Source organism: Apium graveolens, chromosome 4, assembly GCF_009905375.1.
Source record: "Apium graveolens cultivar Ventura chromosome 4, ASM990537v1, whole genome shotgun sequence".
Taxonomy (NCBI): domain Eukaryota; kingdom Viridiplantae; phylum Streptophyta; class Magnoliopsida; order Apiales; family Apiaceae; genus Apium; species Apium graveolens.
In genome coordinates this window covers 163,055,202-163,071,125 of record NC_133650.1, presented here as the reverse complement: position 1 = coordinate 163,071,125, position 15,924 = coordinate 163,055,202, and positions in this window count along the sequence as shown.

Sequence of the window (15,924 nt, the reverse complement as noted above, 5' to 3'; positions counted from 1 at the left end):
TATTATTCAATGCTAAGACGATAAAAATTGTGGTTGTTTATAACTAAGAATTACGCTAACTATTATAACTACGAGAATAAGAATGACTGAATTAATATATATGACAAACATGAGATTCTAACTTCATTAATTACTTCATTCAATAGCCTTTTTGTTTTCAACCTTAACATGCAATAGTGATGACACTAATCAGATAACACGAAACTGATAAACGCCAACTTTTGTTGTATGAGTACCATACTACCAGACATCCACAAAAGAGATAGAAGCTGAATAGCCACCAATTATATTGAGACCCTATATGTCTATAGAATTCGACAACATAACGGCTTAATGCACAAGTTATCCCTCGTGATTACATAGGGCAAGTAAGTTGGTTAAAATTACCTATGAATCATGCATAACGAATACATGAACCTATGCTAGCATGGCAAGTTCTAAACCCTTAAATTCACTTTCGCTTCATTAAAGATTAACACACTATCTTATAAGTTCGCGATGCTCATAAGACGAATATGTAGGATTTTAAACGCAGCGGGGGCATGGCAAAACACTTTTACACATACAAAATCGAAATAAAAGCATACAGATCATGAATAAAAATTCGAGGGATCGAATCTAACCTTTAAAATAATTCGGAGACAACGATCAGAGATCCTTAGCAGTTGTTCCTCAAGTGTGAAGCACTCCACCGGTATCCACCAAGAAAACGATGTTAAGGAGGAGGAAGGAGGTGGAGAGAATTGGGTTTTCCAAACTTTTTGGGTTTTGGGGTTCTAGGGATTTTTTTAAAATTAGGGTCTATAATAGTGTATTTATAGGCAAAATTTTCAGCTGAAATTTTCCCATAAATATTATTATTATTATCCCATTTATTATCCTCATTAATAATTAAAACACCTTTTAATCATTAATCCTTTTTCTAAACACTTTAGAAATAATTCTCTCTCTTGATTTAATTTCCAAAAATTAAATCCTTTAATTAATAATATTAAGAAGTTTTCTTAATTAATTTATAATCAAGTAAATCTAATTTAATCAATTATTAAATTTGCCAATTAATTATTTATTTCATAAATAAATAATTATTAGCCATTATTAATTAATTCCTCCACCATTAAATCATTCTCTTTTTATGGTGTGACCCTGTAGGTTCAATATTAAGCCGGTAGTAGAAATAAATAATAATAAAACTATTTTATCATTATTTATATAAATTCTCTAATTTATTAAATATGATTAATTAATTAATCACATTTATTCTACATCGTGAGGGATACTTCTCAGCATATCGCGACTATCCGGATAATATGAATTTACTGCTTAGAATACCAAGAACCTATTCAGTGAATAGTTACCGTACAATAAACTCCTTCTACCCTACAATGTTCCCGATTAAATACAAGGCATGGATCTCGTGTCAAGCCTATCTAATTCAATCACTTTGCTTACCATTTTCTATGCGTAGTTCTATGCAAATTAGAAACTCCTTTCTAATTTCATTTACTCTGGCCAGAGATTCCTGAACTAGCATAAGTGGATCAGCCTTGAACATTCGCTTCCTTCACTGGAAGGGGTAGATCCTTTATTGATCATACACTATCTTCATGTACAAATTCCTATACCCAGAAGTGCCCTAATAATTGTTCCTGGAGACTAAGAACTAAACCAAAGCATAGTTCAGTGTACACAAGATGACTATGATGACCTCAAGTCTAAGGATACTTGTACAACTATCACTATGTGAACAACTGTTGACACGTGAGTGAACTCCATCAGTTGTTCAGCTGTGCGAGTCATGTTCAGTGAACTTATTCCATAATAAGCACCTACATACTAGCTATAGTGTCACCACACAAATGTCTATGAGAACAGACATCCTTCATAATAAAGCAAGCATAGTATGTACCGATCTTTGTGGATTATTAATTACCATTTAGTAATCCTATGACCAGGAACTATTTAAGTTTAGAGTTATCATCTTTTTAGGTCTCACTATTATGATCTCATCATAAACCATACAAAGCTTTACTCTAAATTATGGTATATCTTATTTAAACACTTAAATAGATAAAGCCCGTAATAAAAACAAAACAAGTCTGTATTAATATCAATGAAATCAAAACAGATTACATAAAAGTTATTCCTAAATCCTAATACATGATTGGACTTAGGACATATTCCTTTCAATCTCCCACTTGTACTAAAGCCAATCACTCTGGTATCTAATACCCATCTTGTCTTTATGACGATCAAAGTGACTTTCATAAAGTAGCTTTGTGAGTGGGTCTGCTATGTTGTTATGTGTGTCAACTCTATTTCAATACAATACAAGAAATGTTACCGCGCTCCCACTAACCCTTTTGTAGACGCATGGTTCATCTTCATTTTTGATAAAATCAAACTCTTTGATTGCCTCATCAAAACGAATGTTTCATCTTTCGAGAAGCCTGCTTTAAACCACATATGGTTCGCAACAGCTTACACACTAGGTTTTCATTTCTCTTGGAAAGAAAACCATCTGGCTAATTGCCAGATCTCATAGTCGTAGTAAGCAGCATTCGCAAGCAAAATCCGAACTGATTTTAACAGGGTTACAGGTAAAAGGTTTCATCAAAGTCAATCCATTGCCTTTGTTTGAATTCTTTTGCCACAAGCCTGGCCTTAAAGGTCTCCACCTGGCCATCTGCTCTAATCATTCTTTTGTATCCCGTATACATAGATTTCTTTCCGGATTTCATGGCACTATGCCATTTCTCTGAGTCAACACTACTCATAGCCTCATTATAGGTCACAGGGTCGTCATCATCAATGATCGACAACTCATTGTCATTCTCAATGACAAGGCCATAATACCTCTCAGGTTGGTGAGACACTCTCCCTGATCTATGAATGGGCTGTTCCACAAAAGGTTGTTCAGTCAGAACAGGTGTTTCCACTTGATCCGTAGTAGTTTGTGCTTCTTGAACTTCATCAAGTTCAATTTTGCTCCCACTGTTTCCTTCAAGGATAAACTCCTTTTCCAAGAAGGTAGCATATCTGGATACAAACACCCGATGATCGGTGTAAAAGTAATACCCTAAAGTCTCTTTAGGATATCCCACAAAACTACATTTTACGGATCGATATTCCAGCTTATTTGGGTCAACTTACTTGACATAAGCTGGACATCCCCAAATCTTAACATGTTTAAGACTCGGTTTCCTTTCTTTCCATATCTCATACAGAGTTTGAGGAACAGATTTGGAAAGCACCTTATTCAGTAAATATGCTGAGGTTTCCAATGCATAACCCCATAGGAATACTGGAAGATTTGCATAGCTCATCATGGACCGAACTATGTCTAACAAAGTTTGATTTCTCCTTTCAGATACCAATCTGGAGGCGTCCACTGGGAGACTATACCATTTACTTTGAGATAATCTAGAAACACTCCATTAAAGTATTCACCACCTCGATCTGATCGAAGAGTTATAATACTATGTTTGGTTGTTTCTCCACTTCATACTTATATTCTTTGAACTTTTCAAAGGCCTCAGACTTGTGTTTCATCAAACACATATCCGAATCCAGATCTATCATCTATGAAAGTAATGAAGTATGAAAATCCACCCATGGCTTGCGTAGACATTGGTCCACATACAACTGTGTGTACCATTCCTAGCAAATTTGCAGCCCTCTCTCCATGTCTACTAAATGGAGACTGCAGTGCCACAACGAAGTGAGATTTTCATCATCCCTTTTCTTTTATTAGTTTGTTCAATCTGAAGTAAATTATGTCACATTTATACAAACCATTATTTAAAGCACCACGTCCATAAAGAATATTATCTCTAAGAATAGAACATTCATTATTCTTAATAATAAATGAAAATCCTTCCAAGTCTAACATGGGAATAGAAATAATATTCCTCACAATCGAGGGAACAAAATAACACTTATTTAAAACAATAGTCTTGCCCGTAGGCATATGTAAATGAAATGATTCTACATCTTCAGCAGCAACTCTTGCTCCATTTCCCATCAGTAGAATCACCTCCTCTTCCTCAAGAGTCCTACTTCTCCTTGGTCCCTGCAACAAATTGCAGATTTGAGAACCACAGGCGGTATCTAATACCCAAGTAGAAATTTGATTTAATGACATATTCACTTCTATCATGAACATACCTAAATCAGAAGCGGTAGTCTCACTACCCTTCTTCTTCTTCAATTCTGCAAGGTAAACCTCACAGTTCCTCTTCCAGTGTCCCACCTTGTTACAGTGAAAGCAAACAACTTTGCTCTTGGGGTCTTCAACTTTTGGTGGAACCGGCTTTTCTTCACCTACTTTCTTCTTCTTGGAAGAGTTCCTCTTCCTTTTCTTAGGATTGGAACCTTCACCAATTAGAAGAACAGAACTCTTCTTAGGGGGAAAATTCGATTCCGCAGTCTTCAACATGTTATGGAGTTCAGGCAGGCTGACATCCAACTTATTCATGTGAAAGTTCACAACAAAATGTGAGAACAAACTCGGAAGCGATTGCAAGACCAGGTCTTGGCTCAGCTCCCCATCCATGGCAAAACCAAGTTGTCCATGACGTTCAATCAAATTGATCATCTTAAGTACATGGTCATTCACAGATGATCCCTCAGACATCCTACAACCGAACATCTCCTTCGATATCTCATATCGAGCTGTCCTCCCCGCCACATCATACAACTCTTGTAGATGCATGAGGATAGTGTGAGCATCCATATGCTCATGTTGCTTCTGTAGCTCAATGTTCATGGAAGCTAGCATGATGCATTGAGCAACATTTGCATCATCTATCCACTTACGATACACAATATGTTCATCATTATGCGCATCGCTAGCAGGTTCAGTAGGCTTAGGTGAGTCAATCACGTATTCCAGCTTCTCAATCCTGAGAACAATTCTCAAGTTTCGAAGCCAGTCAGCATAATTAGGACCAGTCAATTTGTGAGCATCTAGTATGCTCCTGAGTGATAGTGCATAAGACATAATGTACAAAGTAAATCTGTAAATGATAAACACATAACAACACTTAGCAAATATTCGATTTCATTTTAAAACACTATATGAATCGGGTCTTTATTCATAAGTGGCTCCCACTAGTTTATCTAATTTATTCAACCCCCTACGTGAAAAATTAAGCATTCATAATGCTAGTGGGAATAGGGATCCTACATTCCATTACACGACCCCGGCTGTAGCACGAACCTCCATGTAATGTTCAATAGGCAGACAACTCTTGTCAATTACATCTCATTTTATTCCCTAATCAAACTTTAGCCTCTTGAATAATTGAGTCTCGGCTGTAGCACGACAAACTCAATATTCTAAGTCAAGTCTAACCCAACATTCCGTATAGTTGAATCAGTCCCCAAAGGCGCACGGCTATAGCACGTACCGACCTTTTCTATCATGTTGGAAGGCTATGACCGACACAAGCCCGTTGTGTCATTGGCCAATTACTAGTTGATATTATTTAATTTTAGAGGGATTATATTACGTTACAATCATAATCATATTATAAAGAAATTCTTCCTTTTAAATTAAATATTTCAAATCAATAATCAATAATCAGATGATTCCCAGATCGGGTGGAGCATTATCAAGAGGCGTCACTTAATAACCCTTTCTTACAGATAAAAATCTGTTGTTGACAGAATCATCCTTTCTCTCATATCGAAAATTCATATTCAATTACGTGTTTCATAAACACAAGAATCTCATGATTGTATTCATAATATTATTCTTAAGGTTATGAAACAATTTCACTATACTAGGTTGTCTAACAAACGCCTTATGTTTATTTAAGTTCACCTAAATCTATCATCGCATGATAAACTAAGCATATATCACATATATAAACATGAATAAACATCAAGGTAGGCATGTTACATCATCTAGCATATAGGTCTAAGCATTATACATCTCTATGTATCACATGAAGCATTTAAAAGCAGTTAAAACAGTTAAAAAACAACTTTAAAACACTTCATGGAAATATAAACAGTTCAAAACTTTTATATAAACTAAAATTGATCACTCCATTAGATCCGTCTCGGAAAAACGAATCCAACGGTATATTGCACGCCCAAAACGGAGTTACGAAACTCCCAGAAAAACAATTTTAATGAGGACAGTCGGGCTGTAACGCATTACAGGAACGCGTTACAAGCCCTGTAACGCATTCCGGTGATGCGTTACAGCCCTTTTAAGCCATTAAAAGGTGTAACGCATTCCGTGAATGCGCCACAGGTGTGTAACGCATTCCCGGAATGCGTTACACCCCTATTTTTTTTTATTTTTTTTTTGTTTTTCAGCAGCCGACAGCTTTTGTCTCGGACTCCGCGCTTGACAACGCCTGACTTCTTTCTCTTTCTATCCGCGCAATCAGTAACAGTAGAAGACAAGCAGCACAGTAGATACAGATATATACATACATACAATACATATATATATATAAGATTTATTTAATTATGAATTTTAATTACAAGAACTTCAAAAATTCATAATAAAAAATCTATACATCCTAAAATTATGAAAAAAATACCCAGACGATCTACAACACTTGTAGAACCCAGATCAACATTCAAAATTATTCTGAGAAACGATTTCTCATCAGACAAAATTAATCAATGATATAACTTGTAAAAATCATAATTAATTCATACAAGCATATAAAATTCTGAAATTTTTACCACAGATCTATATGCATACAACCTATGCTCTGATGCCATTGTTGGATTTTAAACGCAGCGGGGGCATGGCAAAACACTTTTACACATACAAAATCCAAATAAAAGCATACAGATCATGAATAAAAATTCGAGGGATCGAATCTAACCTTTAAAATAATTTGGAGACAACGATCAGAGATCCTTAGCAGTTGTTCCTCAAGTGTGAAGCACTCCACCGGTATCTACCAAGAAAACGATGTTAAGGAGGAGGAAGGAGGTGGAGAGAATTGGGTTTTCCAAACTTTTTGGGTTTTGGGGTTCTTGGGGTTTTTTTAAAATTAGGGTCTATAATAGCGTATTTATAGGCAAAATTTTCAGCTGAAATTTTCCCATAAATATTATTATTATTATCCCATTTATTATTTTCATTAATAAATAAAACACCTTTTAATCATTAATCCTTTTTCTAAACACTTTAGAAATAATTCTCTCTCTTGATTTAATTTCCAAAAATTAAATCCTTTAATTAATAATATTAAGAACTTTTCTTAATTAATTTATAATCAATTAAATCTAATTTAATCAATTATTAAATTTTCCAATTAATTATTTATTTCATAAATAAATAATTATTAGCCATTATTAATTAATTCCTCCACCATTAAATCATTCTCTTTTTATGGTGTGACCCTGTAGGTTCAATATTAAGCCGGTAGTAGAAATAAATAATAATAAAACTATTTTATCATTATTTATATAAATTCTCTAATTTATTAAATATGATTAATTAATTAATCACATTCATTCTACATCGTGATGGATACTTCTCAGTATATCGCGACTATCCGGATAATATGAATTCACTGCTTAGAATACCAAGAACCTATTCAGTGAATAGTTACCGTACAATAAACTCCTTCTACCCTACAATGTTCCCGATTAAATACAAGGCATGGATCTCGTGTCAAGCCTATATAATTCAATCACTTTGCTTACCATTTTCTATGCGTAGTTCTATGCAAATTAGAAACTCCTTTCTAATTTCATTTACTCTGGCCAGAGATTCCTGAACTAGCATAAGTGGATCAGCCTTGAACATTCGCTTCCTTCACTGGAAGGGGTAGATCCTTTATTGATCATACACTATCTTCATGTACAAATTCCTATACCCAGAAGAGCCCTAATAATTGTCCTTGGAGACTAAGAACTAAACCAAAGCATATTTCAGTGTACAAAAGATGACTATAATGACCTCAAGTCTAAGGATACTTGTATAACTATCACTATGTGAACAACTGCTGACACGTGAGTGAACTCCATCAGTTGTTCAGCTGTGCGAGTCATGTTCAGTGAACTTATTCCATAATAAGCACCTACATACTAGCTATAATGTCACCACACAAATGTCTATGAGAACAGACATCCTTCATAATGAAGCAAGCATAGTATGTACCGATCTTTACGGATTATTAATTACCAGTTAGTAATCCTATGACCAGGAACTATTTAAGTTTAGAATTATCATCTTTTTAGGTCTCACTATTATGATCTCATCATAATCCATAAAAAGCTTTACTCTAAATTATGGTATATCTTATTTAAACACTTAAATAGATAAAGCCCGTAATAAAAACAAAACAAGTCTTTATTAATATCAATGAAATCAAAACAGATTACATAAAAGTTATTCCTAAATCCTAATACATGATTGGACTTAGGACATATTCCTTTCAAAATAAGCAAAACCAAAACTATGTTATCATAGAATCACCACACATTAAGGCATTAAATCAAATTAACTAAAGAAATCCATAAATAAATCCGTTAGAACCCCACGATAACGATTAGCCCATGATCGGACTCATCATCAATATGGGTTCCAATGAAAGCATGGTATAATAAACGTAGACTTTATTCTTAATAAACCAAAGTACGAAACAAGTGTAAAGGTTCACGAATAAGAAAATTAGCATCCAAAATTACAACTTAAAATAAAGAATCACAAGATTAAACTAGATCTTCTTCGCCTTGGTTGATTTTATGCTCTACGGTCTTATTACGCCTTTTCCTCAAGCTCTGGTACGTCTTCTTATAAAAAATGAGCATAAGTTATGTTTATATAGCAGCCCACGCAAAGTAGAAGTCTTCTGGATCAAAATTCCATGAGAAACAGGATTTTATGAATTCAACCTGGCGCGGGCGCGTGCTTGACTAGCGCGGCCGCACTGCATCTCTGGACTCCTTGCACGGGCGCACGCTATCACAACGCGGGCACGCTATCTCTCTGGAAAAAATGCTGACTTCTTCTTTTCTTGCTGATTTGAACAAGTCATTTCACGAGCTTTTATTCTAGACACCATCCTAACACCAAATTAGCACTAAAACCCTGCTAATTCATTTGGTTACTTGGTAAATGCCTGAAATGAAAAAACACTACAAAAACACGTTAAAAACACTAACAACTTGAGTGCAAAACATCAATCCAAAGCTTTACGGAGCGTAATAAAGTGTCATAAATGCTACTCAACAGTCATCCCTGGTGTTAATTCTATAGAGAATTCTATTTCTCTATTGGGTGGTAACCCTGGTAAGTTATCTGGAAACACATCCTCGAATTCGTTCACTATGGGTATGTCCTATATGTTGGGAACTACCTTCTTAGTATCCATCACATAAGACAAGTAGGCCTCATTACCTTTCTTTAACAATCTCTTAGCTTGAATCATGGTTAGAAATTTTTGGGTATGTCGCTGACCTTTAAACACTATCTCCTTCCCATCTTGCACTCTTATTTTTACTTTTTTTTTCTCACAATCTATTTGCGCTCCATTACTGGATAACCAATCCATTCCTAGGATCACATCAAATTCTCCTAACGCAGATGGGATTAAGTCAACCTCAAAGACTTTCCCTTCTAGTTTCAACTTGCACCTAGGGTGTACTTGATTTAAAGGAATGATTTCTCGGTGCACTATTTCTACTTGTAATACCTCCCGTAAAGGTACGACATTAAGGTTTAACTTCTTAGCAAAATTTTTAGATAAAAATAATTTGGTCGCTCCGGAATCAAATAAGACATTTGCACGCTCGGAATTTAACAGAAGGGTACCTGCTACCACATCGATGTTCCAGACAGCGTCTTGAACGGTCATATTGAAAAAACTAGCAGCTGGGGTCCGGTTGGAAGCGGCTCTGCTCATTCTTGAAGCCAAAGGTCTTAGCGTGGGGCAATCTTTCTTCATGTGCCCTGCCTTTCCGTACTAGAAGCATGTCACTCCTGTTGGGCAATTTGGGGAAAGATGTCCTGGTTGGTTGCACTTGAAGCACTTCAGAGGGGATCTTTCATGGACACACACTCCATGGTGCCTCTTTCCTCATATTCGATAATCTGGTATAGGGGTGCGGGGATGGCTATGAAATATCGCCCTAGATGGTCCACCGCCCTGGCCAACGCTCTCACTTGGGGCCTTTCTAAATCCGGGTCCTCTCACAGGTTGGGACACCACTCCCCTAATAAACCTACTCGGAAGGTTTATATTTCTTATCTTCCTTTTCCTACTTTCCTTCTCTTTCAAACTGTGTTCACTACCTGCTTCAACACTAAGGTGGCATAATCCGTCAGTTCTAGCATTGCTACTTGGTTTTGGATCCACTGTTTCAAACCAAGTTGAAACCTTCGTGCCTTCTTTTCTTCAGTATTCATAAATTCGGGTACAAATCATGAAAGATTAGTAAACTTGGCCTCGTTCTCTGCCATAGTCATTCTATCATGTTTCAGCTCTAGAAACTTGATCTCCATCCGAGTCTCCATAAACCTAGGGAAGTACTTGTCTAAGAACAACCGGGTAAATCTATCTCATGGAATCACCGCATCATTCTTAAGGTTACTTGGACTCCCACCAGTAGTTAGCTTCCCCCTTCAGCATGTAAGAGGCGAAGATGGTGTTGTGTCGCTCTTCAATACCTATTATCTCGAAGGACTTCTATATTTCCTAAAGCCAGACCCGTGCCTCAACGGGGTCGGCAGATCCTAAAAACTCCGGGGGTTTGAGAGACTTATATGCTCTGAAGGCGGCAGCAGCAGTTTGTTGGATAATATATGGCGGTGGTGGAAGGGGCTGTTGGTTCAGATTGGCCCTTAAAAGATCCATGAATTCATTCATGGGGTTTCCCCTTGATGGTTATCCTCAGCTTCTTCCTCTACATATCCTTCTTCATCAAATTCATTAAAGTCTAGGTCCTCTTCACTTTCCTCATTCTCTATATGGTCAGGTTTATTTTGCCGTTGATTAACAGATTATACGGGCTGTGCCCTGGTTCCACTTCTACGGGGTGGCATCGTTCTGATAATGAAAATGATGTCAATAAAGTTGCATATTTTTATATTTAGATTAATTCATTTGTAGGTAAGCATGTTATTTAAATATTTAGCATGCTTCTATCAAGGTGCAATAATATGGTAAGACAATTTCTTAATAGCTGCCAGATAATATATAATAGGGTTTCCCAGACTATGTCCTGGGGACAATAACAACCATCCAAATCCATACGTGTTCCTGAATACCATACATCAACTACATAATCTTGAATACTGAAATACAAATACATACACCGGGTACCCTGAAGGGCTAGGATTGTTATCTACTACTAGCTATCCTAAAAAAATTGGTGACAAGTCACCCAGCCCTTTACAAGGTCCATATATGGTCACTGGTCTCTCAGTCTGAGTCACTGCGCATGAGATCTCGAACCCTCCTCATCATTTCTGCTAGCATCAGCTCAGCATCAACTACTAGAATGTATCCTCCCATCGCTGTCATCCTCATCTGCACTCGAGTACGAAGCTCAATCCCATCAATCTCCCGGCGGGCTATAGCCGGGGAAGCAGCTCTGAAGTCCCCTGGGTAGCCTATCCTGATAACTCTCTCGGCGGTTAGTGCCTCTCATAGCTCCAAAATACGGGCAGATGCCGCGGTGATCTTAGTATTTAGATGAGCCACAATCCAGTCATGCACGGCTACATGTACGGTCGCTGGGGGTGGTAGGGGTGAGTCCGAGTCACTGGAGGATATGTCATGATACTCATAGGTCTGTGCCTCCATCTCGTCATCCTCGTCCTCATCAGCGAAGGAAAAGGGGCTCAATATCCATGGTTGAGGTATGAGAGGATGGACGGTTAGGAGAGGGTACATCTCTTTATCTGTCCAGTCTATGCCATCGCCATGGGGCAGCTCAACATCATTAGCTATAGGGGTAGGGAAGTCATTCTCTTCCTCCTAGGGATCCTCGGTAGGGTCATCATTTGAGTCATCAATAGGTTGGTCCTCCAGATCGGGAGTAGGGTTGCGCTCAGGGGCCATAACGTCCTTAACAGGGTCAACCTCCCCTATAGGCTCCACTGGTACCTGACACAATAGACAAGGTGTTACTAACTTGGAGTCAGAATTCCCTTGAGGGCAAAACTATCAAGACTACCCATGTAGTCTGACGACGAACTCAACTTGAGTTCTAATTAATTATTATTATCCTTATGTCTACGTATTTTATATCCTATCGTTTCCAAGATTTGATAACCTAAGGCTCTGATACCATTTCTATGGCGCCCCAAAATTCCGGGGTCAGGGATCTAGGAGGCCACGCCATCTTAAATCCTGTATAACACTTATCTCGTATAATAATATATAATTACTCATACCTTTACGACCTCACACTTATCAACACACACACATACAAGTTATTGTCTTGGAAATGAACAATTCATTACTAGAGTGTATCAATCCACAGAGTGATAATTATTACTGACCAAAAGTGATTAAGTCTTACCACGGGTGTAACATTTATTTAAGGGTAGACCGGCAGCCAAATATACGTTTCCTCATTATTATCTTACATAGGTCATACTTGAAAATAAGCCGGACTAAAAATAACTGAAAACCAATTCAGCTTATTCGGTCTACCTGGGGTACTACACCGAACATCCTACGGAAGAGCTGGTCGTTTCCTACCCATTTCCTGGCCGTGAGTTTCATGATAGGCATCTTAATTCACTGTTGAGTTGTGTCAATTTAAGAAAACAAGTGTGAGCTTTAATGCCCAACATAATAACGTACAGTGTGAAAAGACTGTATAAGAAATTCATGTCTGATTTCATTTATGATGTATATGTTTGTTTAAAATAATTCTTCTCGATGATACATAACTTCTTTCAAAATAATTCTTTTATTGACTTATTAGTCTGCAAATACCTTAATGGTAAACTCAGCACCTCGGCTTGGGTTACGGTATTGCATCACAATTCTAATTGGAAGAATGGGACAGTCTCGGGAGCCCTACTATACGATGATCAGTCGTAGTGCAGAATAATATTATTTTCTACATGTAGGGGGATGACTTCCTTACTCTTGGATATCACCCTGGCCGCATACGGGCTATGTGTCCCATTCTAGGTATACACACACTTTGTAGGTCTTTTAGTATACATGGTACTGTCTCCTACTGTACTAGTAGTCTACCCAGTACACGAAGTACTGATCTTTACCCCTCCTATGTCCTTTTAAGAATCCTATCATATACTTGGAACATCAAACTAAATCGAAGTTCCCCAAGCATTTTGCCTGTTGATATGTATAACTCATGTAATATATACGTATATGTACTTCTGAGGATTTTCAGAGAAAGTACTAGGATAATGTGAGTTGACCGTTGTCAACAGATAAATAAATAAAGGGGAGTTTCCTTTGACATTATAGTCAAATTTTTAAACTATGTCGAAATAATATTCTTCGACGATCTGAAATTATTATTATGATTTTCTGAAATTCTGAAAATATTTTAAAACAAGTTTCATGATTTTTAAACAATATTAAATCATTTAATAAATATTTAATAATTAAATAATATTTATTAAATGACTAAACCTTGAATAATTATATTTTAAAAGAATATTTGAAATAATATCCCTCAACTAGTTTATAATTTAAGAATTTAATTAACTTATGACATATTAATTAATTGAATTTAAAATAAAATAATCTTTGGAGAATATTTCTCCTATTTAAATGAATATCCGAAATAATATTAAATATTCGAGTAATTAAATAAAGTTGAGGGAATACGATATTTGGAAATCATTTTAAATAAAATTTGAGGTATTTAATACTTCGCAAAGGCATCGGGTCCTTGGAATAAAATAAGTACGGACTTTTGATCGTCCAAAACATTATCGGGATGGTTCCCAGGTGTTCTCTTTGTAAACTCCGACCGACTCTCGGTCTAATATTTTATGCATCATGCTTTATTGTAGTGTTAAAATATTCTACAATTTATTCATCGTAAACTCAATCGTATTTATGCGCAAAACTCGAAATTTTACTATCATGACAGACATGGCATTTGTACGAAAGACAGTAAAATAATTTTTCACAACACAACAGTATATAGAGTCGGGTTCATAAACTTTCCTGGGTGCTTTGAAGTGGAGGGTGCTCCAGGGTCCGCCCGGAAATCTATAATTATAAACAATTATCATTTCGTTAGATTTCGTTCGTGTTTATTGTTACTTGTACATACGCGATACTTACTATTCATTCACGCAACTCACTTCACTCTCATTATTCCAATAAGTACAAGTACTTGTCATATTTTCTTTCTTTTCGAAATCCCTTATGTCCATTAATGTTTTTTACATTTCATCCCTCGGCTCTCCTCTCGATTCTTAAGGGTTTCTATTCGCGCGGTCTCGGCTCCGACATTTTTATAAAACTGAAAAATCCATATTTTTACTTGAAATTTTTATGGTAGTTAATAAACTCTATTTATTAATCTCTATAAAAATTTCATGATTTTTGAATATTTTAAGTCGATCATTTCTATTTTCAAAGTTCGTAATTTGTAGCAGTTTTTGTCGTGTTAATTGTTTTTACTAAAACGGACTTAACTTTTGAACCGTAATTCGAAATCAAGAGATTCAAGCGCCTAAATGATCCTTACAACAAGATATATCGTTTTTAAGTCTTATGTTTCAAGAAATCACAGTTTATACATTCTGTATTTCTGCAAAAAAAACTTATGGTTACATTTCTCTCATTTTAACGCCGTTACGCTGGCGACTCAGGTTTCGTTTTCGCTCTATATCATCAATTAACCATCATCCATAACCATACCATAATTTTAACACTTAATACTCTAAATAAAATCATGTTCTTGAGGCCACAACATCAACCTTAATAGCTAATTATCTAAACATCAAGAAAATATCAAATTAATTATCAATACTAGGTTTACAACTAGGATCCTTAATTTTCTTGAAACTTAAACATTAAACAAAGTTTGGGTAAATATTTATACCTTTCTTGAGATCTTGGAATGTGTTATTCTTGATGGTTGAACCTTGGGGAGGTTTGGCTGTGCTTAAGGATCCTAAATCATGCCATGAAAATCAAGAAATCAAGAAGTGTTACTATTTGACACTATTCATCATCACTTTCATGGAATTATTTGACTATCCAAACCTCAATGAAATGCTCTCAAAAATTTATCTTACCTTAGTTTGATATGTAGGAAGCTTAGAAATTAATTGGAGAATTTTGTCATGGCTTGAAGTTAAATTTTGAAAATTGATTTCTCCTTGTTTCTTGAAATGGCCGAATGGATGTTTTGGAGAGAGAAGAGAGAGATTTTTGTTGCTTGCCTTGGTTGCTTCTTGGAATTGTGATGTAATCTTTTAGTATATATTCCTAGGATTTTAAAATCTCATTCAATCGAGCTAGCTTGCCTATTTTCCAAGCTATAATACTAGCTTAGGTACTTGCATTACTGTTCATTCTACTATTTGCTAGCCAGGTTACTACGCTCTCTAGGTGGGATACTATTTGGTTGTTAACCATGGTTACTTTCTTACCTTAGTTATTTTGTATAGTTTTCATGGCTTGATACGTTTTATTTATTCTCTTACGTGTTCGCTTAGTCGTTTATTCGTTTTCGTAATAAATCTTCGTAAGCGGTTCGCGAGGTAAATCCTTTCGTATACATCCTTTATGCTTTGAATCCTTGTACTTGGGTTTGAATTTGTAGGATTTTAGATTCATAATTATATTGTGATTCTCGTATTCCTTGACGGTTCGTAGATACGGTAGTTTTACAAAGTCCGTTTTCTTCGAAAACTAATAGCGTTTACATACACTTATTTGGTACGTATAATCATGCTATTGACTCGGAAACTAAATATACCATGCATAA